This window comes from Antechinus flavipes, chromosome 2, assembly GCF_016432865.1.
Source record: "Antechinus flavipes isolate AdamAnt ecotype Samford, QLD, Australia chromosome 2, AdamAnt_v2, whole genome shotgun sequence".
NCBI lineage: Eukaryota > Metazoa > Chordata > Mammalia > Dasyuromorphia > Dasyuridae > Antechinus > Antechinus flavipes.
Window position 1 is genome coordinate 437,157,771 of NC_067399.1, and position 16,569 is coordinate 437,174,339.

A 16,569-nucleotide genomic window follows, 5' to 3' on the forward strand; every position below is an offset into this window, starting at 1 on the left:
TTAGAATTTTTTTTAAGCAATTGAATTTTCTTAGCAAAGGATACTGGAGTAGTTTGTTATTTCCTTCTCCATCTTATTTTATAAATGAGGCAAACAGACAAACAAGATAAAGTGACTTGCTCAGGGTCCAATAGCTAGTATCTGAGGCTAGATTTGAACTTAGGTCTAACTTACTTCAGGCAGATTCTCTATGTACTGTGCCAATTAGTTGACCTCCACAATTCTTGGTCTCCTTCAAAACTTACCTCAAGAGATGACAATCTACATGAAACCTCTCCCAGCTCCCCCAGTTTCTTGTGCCCTCTCAAAATTTACATTGTATTAATTTTGTTTATATTTTTGTATGTACACACTACCACCTCCACCCCCACCTTCCCATAGATTGTAAACTCCTTGAGAGCAGGGACTTTTCCTTTTTGTCTTTGTATCCCCAATGTATAGCACAATCTCAGACTAATAATAAACCCTTACTAAATGCCTTTTGGTTGATTGGCTTGAAACTTCTAATGATTATGTTGACTAAAATTTGTTACTGTGTGGTTCAGATACTTATTTAATAAAAAAAAGCTGGAGAGATCTCTAGAAGCAAAGCAAAGTTTATTATACATTCTCGTGGAGAATGGGGGGTCCCACCGAAGAGCAGATAATCGAAGGGAGGAGGCACCGTAGGGGGCAGAGTCAACACTTAATCTCTAACGCAAATCCCCTCCCACCACTGACTCTCATGCTCATTGGCTGAGGATCTTACATTCTAAATGGGGGAACTACCTGAGAAATTGAACTTGACCAGTAAGTATGGAGTTGTCCATATTTGACTGAAATAGAGAGGATAACAAGAAGGAGACTTAAGTATGCCCTTAGGAGGGGCATCTCCTATCCTATCTTAGGAGGATAGCAGGGAGGGGACTTATGTATGCCCTTGACTTACTGCTCAAAGTCCTTCAGGCCTTCTCAAACTTTGAAATAGATGAAGCCTTACTCCATTTTCACAACTGTCTTGAAAGATCTCACCTCATCTAGTTCATTACTATCCGAATCAGTGAGCCAAGAAGGAAGACTTTGATTAGCATTGTCAATGAGACAGACTTGTTTCACTTCAGTCCAAAGGACAGTTGTATCATGGGCTCATTTCTATGATTCTTGGTCACTGGGAGTTCTCTTGTTAGGATTTTGTCAGGTGATAAAACAGGCAAAGCTCAAAGCCCCTAGTCAGGAACACTTCTTAGCTGTGTTACCCTGTACAAGTCATTTAAGCTCTGCCTCAATTTCCTCCACTTAAAAAACAGATTAATAATAGTCCCTACCTCTCCATATTATAGTGAGATATTTAGTTTTGTTTTTGTTTGCTTGCTTCATCTTTATGTCTTTAATTTACCATAATAGCTTTTTGTTTTTCAAAATACACACAAAAGAGTTTTCAACATTAATCCTTGCAAAACCTTGTGTTCCAAATTTTTCTTCCTCCCTCCTCATCTTTCCCTTCCTCTAGAGAGCAAGTAATCCAATGTGCAATTCTTCTAAACATATTTCTATATTCATCATGCTGCATACCAAAAAGAAATCACATCAAAAGGGAAAAAATGAGAAAGGAAAAAAATATGTATTACCAACAACAGCAAAAAAAGTGAAAATACAATGCTGTGATCCAGATTCAGTCTTCAGAGTTCTCTCTCCAAATGGCTCTTTATATCACAAATCCATTGGAACTGCCTTGAATCACCTTAGTATAGAGAAGAGCCAAAGCCATCACATAATATTGTTGTGGCTCACTTAGCATAGGTTCATATAAGTTTTTCCATTTATTTCTGAAATCAGACGTTTCTTATAGAATAATAGTATTCCATCACACAGAACAAAAAAAAAAAAAAATTGTAGCATTCTTAACTTTCAATCAATGAGGCTTAATGATAGTTCCCTTAGGACTAAACCAATGTTCATATACCATAATTTATTCAGCCATTCCCCAATTGGGGATCTATTCAATTTCCAACTCCTTGCCACCAACAAAAAAGAACTGCTACAACATTTTTGCACATGTGGGTCGTTTTCCCTCTTATGATCTTTTTGGAATACAGACCCAGTACAGACACTGCTGGATCTAAGGGTTTGTACAATTTGATAGCCCTTTGGGCATAGTTCCAAAATGCTCTCCAGAATGAGATAATATTTGTAAAGCAGAGTGCCTGGGACATGGTAGACCCTGTATAAATTCTTATTTCCTTCCCTGTGAGCTATCTTCTTCCTTTTTTCTAGTCCTCCCCTCAGGAAGCTTATCAAATCGTACATTTTAGATAAAATATAAAACTGCCATCTCTCCAACTCAGCGAACCCCAGTGGCTTTCTATTACTTCTGAATTGAAGTATAAACTCCTCTGCTTATATCTTAAAATCCTTCACACCCTGGCTGTATCTTTCCTGACTCTCAGCACATTAACTCCCCTTCCTACCTACTGTTATCCAACCAAATTGGCCTTTGCTGCATTTCGCATCTCCTCACTTTTCCCCAGGCTGTGTCCCATGGCCAGAGTGCCCTCCCTCCTCATTTCTGTCTCTTAGAGCTTCTGCTTTCCTTAGAAGCCCAGCTTGAATGCTGGCCAGCGCCTCTTGGAGAAGCCTTTCCTGATGTCTTCAGCCGCAAGTGCTTCCTCTGAAATGATTTCCCACATACTTTTGTCTGTGTTTGAACTCGACGTGTCTTCCTGAAGGCAGGCTTTTCAGTTTTGTCTTAGTCTCCTCCGCTCCTAGCACAGTGCCTGGCACTTAGTGGCGATTTAACACATAGATGTTCATTGATTACTAGAGAGTTTGCCCTACCTCATTACTTGATCCTCCTGATGACTCTGTCAGGTAGCACTACTTTTTCTTTATTTTATTGATGAGGAAACAGGCTCAGAAGAAAGGGAACAGGAAGGAGATGGTGACAAGAAGTCCACCATCCCCAAGGTGATCCAGATACTCAGAAGTAGGGCAGCAAGACACGAGAATCCTGGCACAGTGGAAGGAATTCTGCTTGGTGCTGGGGCAGAGAACGTTCTTGAAAGTACCAGAAACTTGGGGAGGAGGGGGATATCCCTACTTTCCATTACTTTGGCCACACCTCTCCTGCTTGCAGGCCTGGCCCAGCCCCATCCAGTGCTTTCCTAGGGAGGCAGGCAGGACTCAGATCCTGGGCCCTTGGACTGTGGCTGAGGGTGACTCAGTGAGTTTGCACCGGTCTTGTCAGACTTCTCCAGGGCCAGAAGCCAAGGCATTACCCTGCCAGACTCCCAAATGATGTGGGAATTTAGAACTGGACACGACCTTAGAGGTCAGTGGAGTCCAGCCCTCCAGGTGAAAGCTTGTGGCCTCCATCCTCCACCAAGAGCTAGCTGATATACACAGATACTAAGTTAGAGTCATGGAAATAGAATTGGAACACACCTCAAAGATCATTTAAACCAACCTAATTTTACAGACAAGGAAAGGAAAGTCTACAGGAGTTTAGCAACTTCCTATTGAGTGACATTATTTATTGCTATTACTACTGCTATTACCCGGGATCCAACAAGCAGTAAGAGCAGTGCCAGAAATGAAACAGAACCTCCAGATTTGATTCTCTCTTCCCAGTGAACCAAATGGTTTCTTTCACCATTGGGGCAAGAGCTGCTCTTTACCATAGGATCTGCTTTAGATATGGTAGGAGATGAGAGGGCTAAGTTAGGGGTGGGAAAATGGGTCAGAGTGAGATCTCCCATCCCAAGAAGTTCTAAGGATCAACCTGGAAAAGCTTGGATGAATGAAAAAGCCAGGAAGGCTTTGTCAGATCCAAGGGGCCTAGTCCAACTTATGTAAGAAGAAGACCCCTATCCGAAGATCTTTCCTGATGTGTTCTTGAAAACACACACATATAACACATATATGTACATATTAGCATTTATAAAGCACATTGATGTTTTCAAGGTGTATTACAAATTTTATTTAATTTGACCTTTACAGCACCCTGGGAGGTAAGTTCTATTATTATCCCCATTTGCTGAAGAAGAAAAGGAGGCAAGTCAGAGGTTAAATGATTTTCCTGGGATCACATAGCCAACAAGTTTTTCAGGCCTGATTGAGGCTGATTTAGACAGGCACTCTATCCACCATGTCAACCTCTCCTCATTTGTAAAAAAAATTTCCTTATATTGTACCTAACTCAGAGCAGAGATATTGTGAAACACAAATGAATATAAATGAAGCTCTTTGCAAACCTTAAAGTGCTTATGTAAATGCTAGCTATTATTTATAATAATATTGTTAATTATGAATAACTTATAGTGAGCTAGGTGGCTACTAGACTTGGAGTCAGGAAGGTGTGAGGTCAAATCAGCCCTCAGACACTTGCTGGCTCTGTGCCAAGTCTTTAACCTTCATCTTCCTCATTTTCTTAACTTGTAAAAGCACCTGTCTTTCACGGTGGTTGTGAGGATCATATGAGGTATTGTTAAGCATTTAACACACAAGTACCTGACACAGAATGGGTTCTTAATAAATGCTTGTTTTTCTCCTTTCCTTTCTTTCTCAGAGGGTTAGGGAGGATCAAATGAAAATGCTCTTCAGACTTTAAAGTACTGTATAAATATCACTGCCTCTAATTCCTTTAGTTCCAGAATAAGGTTGGTAAATATGGCAGGATGGAAATCCCCAGCAAGGGCCTTTGTCCTCCTCCCCTTCCCTGGTCAAGGTCAGGTGGCTGTGAGTCACCAAGTCTCATGAGCTGTGGGTAGTTCTCTGGGGCGGGCCTAGGAGGCTGATAACAACCTGGCAACATGGAGACGGGGGAGCTACTGCAGGAAATCTGTCCTACCCATGGTCCCTATACACAGTTGCTGATCCCCCTGAGCCGGGGACCTGAGCCTGCCCTGGCTTGGGCTTTCAGAAGCGGTCCCCAGAGGCCAGCTTCTGCCTGGACTTTGTAACCAACCTGGGGAGAGACTGCTGTGTCTCCCAACGTTTTCTCTCCCCTTTGGGAATTTAAACCAAGGCTGAAAATTGAGCAAGTTCACTAGCATTAACCAAGCACACAGTCCTCCCCAGAACTGAAGATTCCCGGTTAGGTGCATCAAATCTCACAAGGCAGTGAGCCTTTGGCTTTCATTTAGGAGGCTGGGCTTGGAGCCCTTGGCACAGGGATGGTTGCCTCCTCCTTAGTGGATACATGACCCAGGGGAGAATCCAGAGGCTCAGCCTGAGGACTGAGCAAAGTGGGGGTGGGGTGGGTCCGTGGAATTAGAATGGGAGAATCCGCAGACCCCCCAGGGCTCAGCCAGACTGGCCAAAACTGGGCAGAGACAGGCCGGGCCTTGTCCTCCTGGCTCCCAGGAGTTGTACCTGCAGAGGAAGGGTGAGCTGGGCTGGCCCCAGAGAGCCAGAGACACAGACTTCCTGGACTGAGCACCCCGGCTGTCTTAGAGTCCAAGGGGAGATATTTTGTGCCCATAAGGAACAGCTGAATAGTCTTCAAAGGACCAGCTGGCCAAGAGCAACAGAATGGAGGCCAAGGGGAACCCTCTGGGCAAAGAGGGCCAAAGTGAGTGGGGGCAGGGCTGGAACACTCCATAAAAATGAAGTTCTGACTCCCTTGGAAATGGAACCAAAATTGTTTCAGACTGAGCACAAGACCAGAACCAGACCAATTTAGCCAGCCCCTGCCCAGTGTCAGGGGAGGCCAAGGGGAAGGAAGAAGACTCTAATCTAAATATTTTCCCTCAGATAATGTTGTAAAAAATTATCCTGGCATGGATTCTGTCAATACAAAGTTATTATTAAATACAATAAAATTAAAATTAAAAAAAAAAAAAAAAGAAGCTTTCCCAGCACAAAGGGCACAGCTGATCTCAGACAGACCATGGTAGAGTAAGGGACTTAAGTCTCAATGCCAGTTCTTCTGGTCACACAATGACCTTGGCTAAAACCCTTGATGGTTTCCTCTAAGATCAGAATAAAAGGGTTGGACTGGATGATTCCTAAGCTATCCTTGAAATAAATAAATAAATAAATAGATAAATAAATAAATATTTTCCCTCAGAGGCTCAGATAATATTTTTGTAATCCCACAACCCATTAATTAATCCATAACATGAACTATGTGCCAGCCCAGGCTGGTTCTGGCCCTTGGATTTATTTTTTTTAATATTAATAGCTTTCATAATGATAAGTATTGGAGGGGATATGGCAAAACTGGGACACTAATGCATTGTTGGTGGAATTGTGAACTGATCCAACCATCTGGAGGGCAATGTGTAACTATGTGCAAAAAGTTATCAAATTGTGCATATGCTTTGATCCAGCAGTGTTACTACTGGGCTTATACCCCAAAGAGACCTTAAAAGAGGGAAAGGAACCTGTGTGTGCCAAAATGTTTGTGGCAGCCCTGTTTGTAGTGGCCAGAAACTGGAAAATGAATGTATGCTCATCAATTGGGGAATGACTGAATAAATTATAGTAGGTGCATGTTCTGGAATGTTATTGTTCTATAAGAACCAATCTTAAGTGAAGTGAGTAGAATCAGGAGATCATTGTACACAGCAACAAAAAGACTATACGATGATCAATTCTGACAGATGTGGCTCTTTTCAACATTGAGATGTTTCAGGCCAGTTCCAATGCTCTTGTGATGAAGAGAGCCATCTAATACCCAGAGAGAAGCATGTGGGAACTGAGGTTATGACATTCTCACTCTTTTTATTATTGTTTGCTTGCATTTTGTTTTTTCTCATTTTTTTCCTTTTTGATCTGATTTTTCTTATGCAACAAGATAATTGTATAAATAGTTATGCATATATTGGATTTAACATATATTTTTAACATTTAACATAGATTGGATTACTTGCCATCTAGGAGAGGGGCTGGGAGAAAGGGGGATGGAAATTTGGAACACAAAGTTTTGCAAGAGTCAATGTTGGAAATTATCCATGCATATGTTTTGAAAATAAAAAGTTTTAATTAAAAAAATGAAAAAATATGATAATAGCTTTTTAAAAAATATGTGCAAAGATAGTTTTCAACATTCACCCTTGAAAACCTTGTGTTCCAATTTTTTCTCCTTCCCTTCCCACCTTTCCTTTCCCTAGACAGCAAGTAATCCAATATATTAGATATGCAGTTCTTTTAAATACATTCTCACATTTATCATGCTATACAAGAAAAATCAGATCAAAAACTGAGAAAGAAAAGGAAAACAAACAATAACAAAGGTTAAAAATACTATGTATTTTTACATGCTCAGTCCTCACAGTCCTTTACAAGTCTATTGGAATTGCCTTCACCTCATTTTTGAAAAGAGCCAAGACAATCAGAGCTGATCATCACATAATGTTGTTATGTACAATGTTCTCTTGGTTCTACTCCCTTCACTTAATATCAGTTCGTGTAAGACTCTCCAAGATTTTCTGAAATCATTCTGCTGATCATTTCTTATAGAATAATAACGGATCCTTTTCAACAATGAGATGATTCAGGCCAATTCCAATAGATTTATGGAGAGAACTATCTGCACCCAGGGAGAGGACTGTGGGGATTGAATGTGGATCACAACATAATATTTTCACCTTTTTTGTTGTTCTTTGCTTTTTGGTTTTTTTCTCATTTTTTTCCTTTTTGAGCTGATTTTTCTTGTGCAGCATGACAAATATGGAAATATGTATAGAGGAATTGCACATGTTTAACATATGTCAGATTACTTGCCATCTAGGACAGAGTGGAGGAAAGAGAGGGGGAAATTTTGGAACACAAGGTTTTGCAAAGATAAATATTGAAAACTGCATATATTCTGAAAATACAAAGCTAAAATAAACAAAAAATAACTGGCCTTTGTATTTAAACAATACAAAAATGAAACAATTCTTGCCCTCAAGCAGCTTATATCCGATCTTGCCTCAGATACTTTCTGTGTGATCCTAGGCAAATCACTTAAATTCTGTCAAATTCACTTTCTCCATTTGTAAAATGGAAATAATAATAGCACCTGTCTGAAAGGGTTATAATGAGAACCAAATGAGATAATTTGTGAAAAGTGCTTTGCAAATTTTAAAATGCTATATAAATTTGAACTGTTATTGTCTTCTACTGGGGATTAATTTTTTTTTTTTAATTTTCCTTTTTATCAACATAAACAGCCATTTCACTATATAAAGAAGTTCAGAACAGGAGGAATGTATATAAAACCATGAATTTATATCATATGAAATTTTGAAATATATATTCAATTTAACAGGATCTTGATGTGACATTATGAAAAGGCCCTTCTGCTTCTCTTTGCTGAGGAGGGAGGGACTATATTGGCAGTGCTAATTAGTTTTGTTTAACTGGTTTGTTTTTCCTGTTTTTCTTGGCTTTAAGAAATGGTTCTCTGGAAAAGGAAAAGGTAGGCATACAGTAGGAAATGAACAGCTGGGAGCCGTAGATAAGAATGCCAGATTTGGGGACAGCAAGATTCATTGTCCTGAGTTCAAATCCAGCCTTCCTAGCTGTGTGACCCGTGGCAAGTCACTACGACCTGTTTGCCTCAGTTTCTTCATCTATAAAATGAGCTGGAGAAAGATATATCAAACCATACTAGTATCTCTGCCAGGAAAACCCTAAATGGAGTCCCACAGAGTCCAACTCTACTAAAAACAACAAGAAACATAGGGTGATTATAAGGCTTAGTAAGATAACCTCTAAAGTACTTGGTAAAATGATAGATAAATGTAATCTGTTGTATTTGTTCTTAGTTCTTGAAGATGACCCTGACAGTCCTGATATGCAGCCATGATATGCAAATTAATGAATTTAAGAGAAGGAGGGCAGTGTAAGATCACCTGCCTCACTTTCCCCTCCAGAGCCATCTGGGTCTAGTGGGCAGCTATGAATCCAGACTCCTGGAGATGGCCCTGGACGCTGGAGTGGGGGTAGAGGAGGAACCTTGGCCTTTTTAATTGAAGGTCTTTAACAGGTCTCAGTTTGACTGAAATTATACCCATTCAGGGATTAAGCCCAGATTATTATCTCAAATGCTACCTCCAACTTTATTATTTAAATATTAAATCAAATAATAATTTAATAAATTTATATTTATTTATTATGTATATAATATATATTTATATAATAAATTAATAAAAAATTTAATCAAATAAATTAATTAAATAAATAAATGAAATATTATTGAAATAAATCCTCACCTCTATTAATATTCAGCCTCATCACTAAGTAAGACTAAAAAGGGAAAAGGCTTAAAAAGAATCAACCTTATCAGTGTCCCTGGAGGGAGGGATGGTTAGTTGGACACATCTATGAATGTGGGAACCTGATAATTACCGAAAAAGGTGGGAGGAAATTGAAACTTGAAGCCCTGGAAGCTTCTGGGTACATTCTAACATTTTCTTCATTTTTCCTGTTGATGGGCATCAGCTCTTAGCAAGAAGACCTGCTCCCCTTGGAATGGAGATGACCAGAAGTGCCTGAAAAAAATCTTTGGCAGATTCTGTCGGGCTAGAAAGACTTCTGTGATCCAGACCTAGGCAGGCAGTCAGCTCACACACTCATCCTCAGTTGGTTGACCATTAGTCATGGTATAGGATCTCTCCTGTGATCCAGGTCTGCATCCCTAATTAACTACAGCCAGTCCACCTGGCTGTCCCACTGACTTTTCAAATTTAATATGTCCACCAAAAACTTATTGTCTTCCCCCCAGTTTGTTTTTGCCATCTACCTTTCCCAATGTTTCCCTTTCAGAGAACCATCCCTTCTAACAAGAAAAAGAAAACCAATATATCTAAAAAATCTTACATTTTATATAACATTTTTTCTTTTTTGGAAATAATTGGGTTTAAGTGACTTTCTCAGAGTCAGGCAGCTAATAAATATATGAGGTTGGATTTGAACTCATGGTCTCCTAACTCCAGGGCCAGGTGCTATATCCACTGCACCACCTAACTGCCCTTCCATGTCTAGGAAAAGTAGGAACAGCTACTTTCTTTTTTTCTCTTCTCTGGGGCTAATTTTAGTCATTATAATTTCACAGTATTATTATATCAATTTTAATGTATATTTTAGAAAAAATATGTAAGTTCTTAGTTTCTTATGTAATCTTCTTTTACTGTTCTGTAAAGTAACTGAAGTTCACAACCTAGGATTCATCTTCTACTCTTTTTAAATTTAATTTTCTTTTAAATTAAATATTTATTTTTTCTCCTTTCCCCTAAGGCAAAAACAAAAACAAAACCCTCATGGTAAAAATACATATAGTCAAGCAAACAAATTTCCACATTGAACATTTTCAGAAAACAAAATGGAAGCAAACAACAAAAACAAACAAACAAACAAAAATATTTTCATTCACACTCAGTCCCCACAATCCCCTCTCTCTGGATGCAGATGGCTCTCTCCATCTCAAAACCACTGGGACTGGACTGAGTCACCTCATTGTTGAGGAAATAGGCTATAATCTTTATAGAAGTCAGCCAATCAGGGATCTGGGGAAGACGGAACTACTCTAAATAAGGTGACAGCCAAGGGAGAAGTAATGTACCACTGGTTACATCATTATATCATGTACCACATAGGGGGGATTGTGTGGTTATCAGTATCGGGGGGCATCAGAGGAGGGGTTTTCATTTCTGGGATAAAGGCATTTATTGATCCCAAGTGTCCCTATTCTAAAGTCATTCATTTGTAAAATAGCATAATTAGAAGCTTTTAACTTCACCCCTCACAAGTCCAGTGGAGTTATTTCTCACGGGTTCACAGGCAGATACACACACACACACACACACACGCACACGCACACGCACACACACACACACACACACACACACACACACAGTGTGTAAATATTTTTGTATATATGGGTACTTTTTTCTTTGCTCTCTGGGAGTATTCATTCTCAATTCTTTTCTCTCCCTTACTTCTTCCTTCTGATCCAATAAGCTGCCAAGTCTTATTGATTTGACCTTTACAATATCTCATATATCTCATTTTCTCACCAATCCTATTAATTCAAATCCTAGTTCCTATATTTTTAAATAGGACTACTTGGTCTTCTGCATACAGGATATGTTTCCTTCCTCTGAGCCTTGATTCTCTAATAGGCTGACACTTCCCCCCTCCCCATGCCTGAAATTCTCTCTCTCCTTCATGATCATCTGTGCCTCCTAGAATATCTAGCTTACATTAAGGACCCGCTCAGTGGAAACCTCCTACAACAGGTATTACTTAATTTCCTCAATTGTTGGTGCTTTCTTTCTTCTGAAATTATATATTTGTGTTTCTGTCCTTTTCTTCCCCCAATCAAGGACCATGCTAATTTTGTCTTGTATTCCCTACCTAGGAGAATGTCTTGGGGCATAGTAAATGCTTAATAAATGTTTGTTGAATTAAACAGACTTGAATGAAACCCAAATAGCTATTGGTCAAGACAATTCCAAAGGACTCATAACAAAAAATGCTATCTGCCGTCAGAGAAAGAACTAAGGGCATGCTATTTTTAACTTTCTGTATTTTTTCATGTTTTGTTTTTCTTTGGGTCTGTGTCTATCTTCTTTTGCAATATGACTAATATGGCAGCATGTTTTGCATGACTGAATATGAATAACATCAGATTACCATCTCAGAAGAGGAAGGTGAGAAAAAGAGAAAATTTGGAGCTCAAAATTTTAAAGAAATAAATATTTAAAATTATATTTATATGCAAATGGGAAAAATAAAATACTATTAAAAATAGCCTTGGGGCAAGGGCCATTTTATGCTTTAAAATGAAAACAGTGTGTGAGAATCAGAAACCATTTAATAAAAAAAGATTGGAGAGATCTCTAGAAGCAAAGCAAAGTTTATTATACGTTCTCATGAGAATCGGGCGTCCCACACCCATCGAGCAGACAATCGAAGGGAGGAAGCACCGTAGTGGGTAGGGTCAACACTTTTAATCTCTAGCGCAAATTCCTCCTCCCACCACTGACCCTCATCCTTATTGATTGAGGATCTTACATTCTAAACGCGGGAACTACCCAAAAAATTGAACTTGACCAATAAGTACATAGTTGCCCATTTGACTGAAATGGGGAGGATAACAAGAAGTGGACTTAAGTATGCCCTTGACTTAATGTTTAAAGTCCTTCAGGCCTACTCAAACTTTGAAATAGATGAAGCCTTACTCGATTTTCACAACTGTCTTGAAAGATCTCACCTTATCTCTTTCAAGTGGAATGGGGGAAAAGGAGAATGCCAATTCATTTAACTTGGTAATGCAAGTGAGAACCTTATCTAACAGCCCAGTGAGTCACTTTATTGGAGGGAACTAAGCATATTGGGAGAAATGATTATTAATAACCAATGATCTGGGGAGATCCAGAGTTCCCCCTTTTTCTATAGTTTCAAAATCTGTTTCTGAACATTAAACTAACTTTTTCTATCTCAAAGCTTCTTAAATTGTGGATTAAGACCCTCTATAGGGTCATATAACTGAATGTGGAAGTCAATAAATGTTTGATTTGTATACCTTTTTATATGCTTATGTACCTGGATTTTCATAAAAATTTCTCAGGCAAAAAGGGGTTCCCAGAGGTTCAGAGTAGCCCTGCTATATCTGAATCTACCCAACCAGGAATCTCTAGTCTAAAATGAATTCCACTCAATCAGACTTTGGGGAGTTTGTCTAATTGACCAAGTCTAGGGATGATCTAGGTGTACAGGGAGTCTCTCTGTCCAAGGGTGACATCATATCACTCTCAACCCCTCTTTGAAGTTAATTCATTTCTCTTAAGTCAATCTCTCATTAATTGTTAACCAATCAAAGTTGATTGCAGTCTTCTGGAACATCTCTTGTCTGAGGGCATATAAACCTCAAGTGACCACATTTCCCCTTTGACTATCAATCACTTGCTAGCCATGGATTGATAAAATGGATTATAATTTACTCAAAAATTTTGTCTCTCAAAATTATTTTAAATGTACAGTATCAATTCTCCAGAGGACAGATAATAAAATCAGAAGACAAATTTACATCTAAACCAAAAGTACAGTGTACAGGTTATTCTTGGAAAAGCAAATGAAGTGGAATTGGTTTTATTCGATACCCAAGAAACATAGGATCAAAGATAGACCTTAAGCAAGAGGGAACCTCAAAGACCATCTAACCCCAGATTTTTAACCTTTTGTAGATGAGCAAACTATAAGCCAAGAAGATTACTTGACATGCTAGATCACTCAGGTAGTGTCTGTCATGCTAAGTGTGAGCAAAAGAATTATGAAGATAACTATAGCTTCTGTATCCATATTTGTGGCAGAAAATGAGAAGGGAGGGGAATCCACAAAGAACTTGATAAGATCTTTCAAATTATGTCAGCATGACTCAGTGATTTCAATACAAAGATTGTCACATGGGATAAAGGTGAAAAATGTGTTGGGATATATAATTTTAAAAATATATATATTTAAAATATATATATATATTTTAACATTGATTTAAAAAAAATTTGAGTTCCAAATTCTCATTTTCTCTTTCCTTCCCTACCCATTGAGAAGGCAAGCAATACATCAATTACACATGTGAAGACATACAAAACATATTTCCATATTAGAAATGTTACCAAAAATAAAAAATAAAAAACATAAAGTGAAAAAAGTATGTTTCTTTTTTTTTAAAGATATAACTTATAATACTTTTAATGACATGATACTTAATGTTTAGATTCTTACATATTCATTTTGAATTATTATTAGTTTGGGGTTTTTTTTTTCCTTGTTTTTTTCTTACAACTTTTTATTTACAAGATATATGCATGGGTAATTTTTCAGCATTGACAATTGCAAAATCTTTTGTTCCAACTTTTTACCTCCTTCCCCCACCCCTTCCCCAAGATGGTAGGTTAACCAATACATGTTAAATATATTAAAGTATAAGTTAAATACAACATATGTATACATGTCCATAGTTATTATGCTGCACAAGAAGAATCGGACTTTGAAATAGTGTACAATTAGCCTGTGAAGGAAATCAAAAATCCAGGTGGACAAAAATAGAGGGATTGGGAATTCTATGTAATGGTTCATAGTCATCTCCCAGAGTTCTTTCCCTGGGTGTAGCTGGTTCAGTTCATTGCTGCTCTGTTGGAACTGATTTGGTTCATCTCATTGTTGAATTCATCATCATATAGTATTGTTGTTGAAGTATATAATGATCTCCTGGTTCTGCTCATTTCACTTAGCATCAGTTCATGTAAGTCTCACCAGTCCTCTCTGTATTCATCCTGCTGGTCATTCCTTACAGAACAATAATATTCCATAACATTCATACACCACAATTTACTCAACCATTCTCCAATTGATGGGCATCCATTCATTTTCCAGCTTCTAGCCACTACATACAGGGCTGCCACAAACATTTTGGCACATACAGGTCCCTTCCCCTTCTTTAGTATCTCTTTGGGGTATAAGCCCAGTAGAAACACTGCTGGATCAAAGGGTATGCACAGTTTGATAACTTTTTGAGCACAGTTCCAAATTGCTCTCCAGAATGGCTGGATGTGTTCACAATTCCACCAACAATGTATCAGTGTCCCTGTTTTCCCACATCCCCTCCAACATTCTGCATTATCTTTCCCTGTCATTCTAGCCAATCTGACAGGTGTGTAGTGGTATCTCAGAGTTGTCTTATTTTGCATTTCTTTGATTAATAATGATTTGGTGCATCTTTTCTTATGGCTAGAAATATTTTCAATTTTTTCGTCTGAGAATTATTCATATCCTTTGACCATTTATCAATTGGAGAATGGCTTGAAAAAAAAATGTTTCAATCTACACTTAGATCTTTTTCTGGAATTGTCTTGAATCATCTTACCGATCAGAATAGCTAAGGCTTTTCCAGTTGGTTGTCATTATAATATTGCTGTTACTGTATATACGATTCTGCTCCTCCTAATTCTGCTCACTTCACTTTGCATCAGTTCAAATGTTCCAAGGTTGTTGGTTTTTTTTTTTAAACCATTCTGCTCACCATTTCTTATAGCACAATAGTACTCCATCACAATCATATACAATAACTTTTTCAGCCCTTCCCCAAGTTGATGGGTATCTATTCAATTTCCAATTATTTGCCACCATAAAAAGAGCTGAATATTCTCTTTTCTCTGTAGAACAGGGATTCTTTCTTACCTTTTTTGTGTGTGTCCTAGCTCTTTTGATACTCTGGTGAAGCCTAATGACCCCTTCTCAGAATAATATATTGAAATTAACAAAATACATATGATTAGAAAGGAAATCAATTACATTGTTGTATCAATCCACTTAAAAAGCCACTTTAAAAAAAAAAGTTCTCAGATCGCAGGTTAAAAATTCCTGATTCAGACAAAAGAACAAAAGATGTCAAAGTTTTGTAAATTACATGGAAAGTCTCACATCTACATATGCTAGGATGCCAGACATGACAAACACTTTCAATGAATATTAAAGTTGAATATATCTTAACAAATATTACATGACATAGTTTTCCAATTAGTTGTCTGAGTATAATCAGACCATTGACTCATTACAGCAAAGATCAAAATTAACCCTAAGTAAGAAGAAAGGATCAAGATGAGAAGATACAGTGTGTAATTTATTTCTTTTTACATTTTTTTTCCAATTCATGTAAACAAAAATTTTTACATTTGTTTTTAAAATTTTTGAGTTCCAAATTCTCTCCCTCTTTCCCCTACCCTTTCACTGAAAAGGCAAGCAATTTGATATAGATATAAGCAATGACACTTTTCACCATAATTTCTTTGGAATTGTTTTGGATCATTGTATTGCTGAAAATAGCAAAATCACTCATAGTTGATTATCCTTACAATATTGCTGTTACTGTGTACAAGGTTCTCCTGGTTCTGCTCATTGCACTTTACATCAATTCATATAAGTTTCTACAGGTTTTCTGAGAGCATCCTTTTAATTTTTTCTTATAGCATAATGAGTACATGTGTACTCATGCAGAACATATTTCTATATTTGTCACATTGTGAAAGAAAATGTAGACCTCCCCCCAAAAAAAGCCCTTCCAAGAAAAATAAAGATAAAAAAAATTTACTTCAATCTGCATTCAGATTTTATCAATTCTTTCACTGGAGTTGAATGACACTTTTCACCATAATTTCTTTGGAATTGTTTTGGATCATTGTATTACTGAAAATAGCAAAATCACTCATAGTTGATTATCCTTACAATATTGCTGTTACTGTGTACAAGGTTCTCCTGGTTCTGCTCATTGCACCTTACATCAATTCATATAAGTTTCTACAGGTTTTCTGAGAGCATCCTTTTAATTTTTTCTTATAGCATAATAGTATTCCATCATAATTTTATAGTTCCACTTCCCCCAATTTATGGATATTCCCTCAGTTTCCAAATATTTGCCATCACAAAAAGAACTGCCATAAATATTAGTGTACAAAAATTTATATTTGTTTACAAAAAAGTTTTTCTCCTTTTTCTTTGATTTTTTGGGGTACAGATCTGGTATTGCTGGATCAAAGGGGATGCACAGTTTTATAGCTCTTGGGACATAGTTCCAAACTGCTCTCTAGAATGATTGGATTGGCT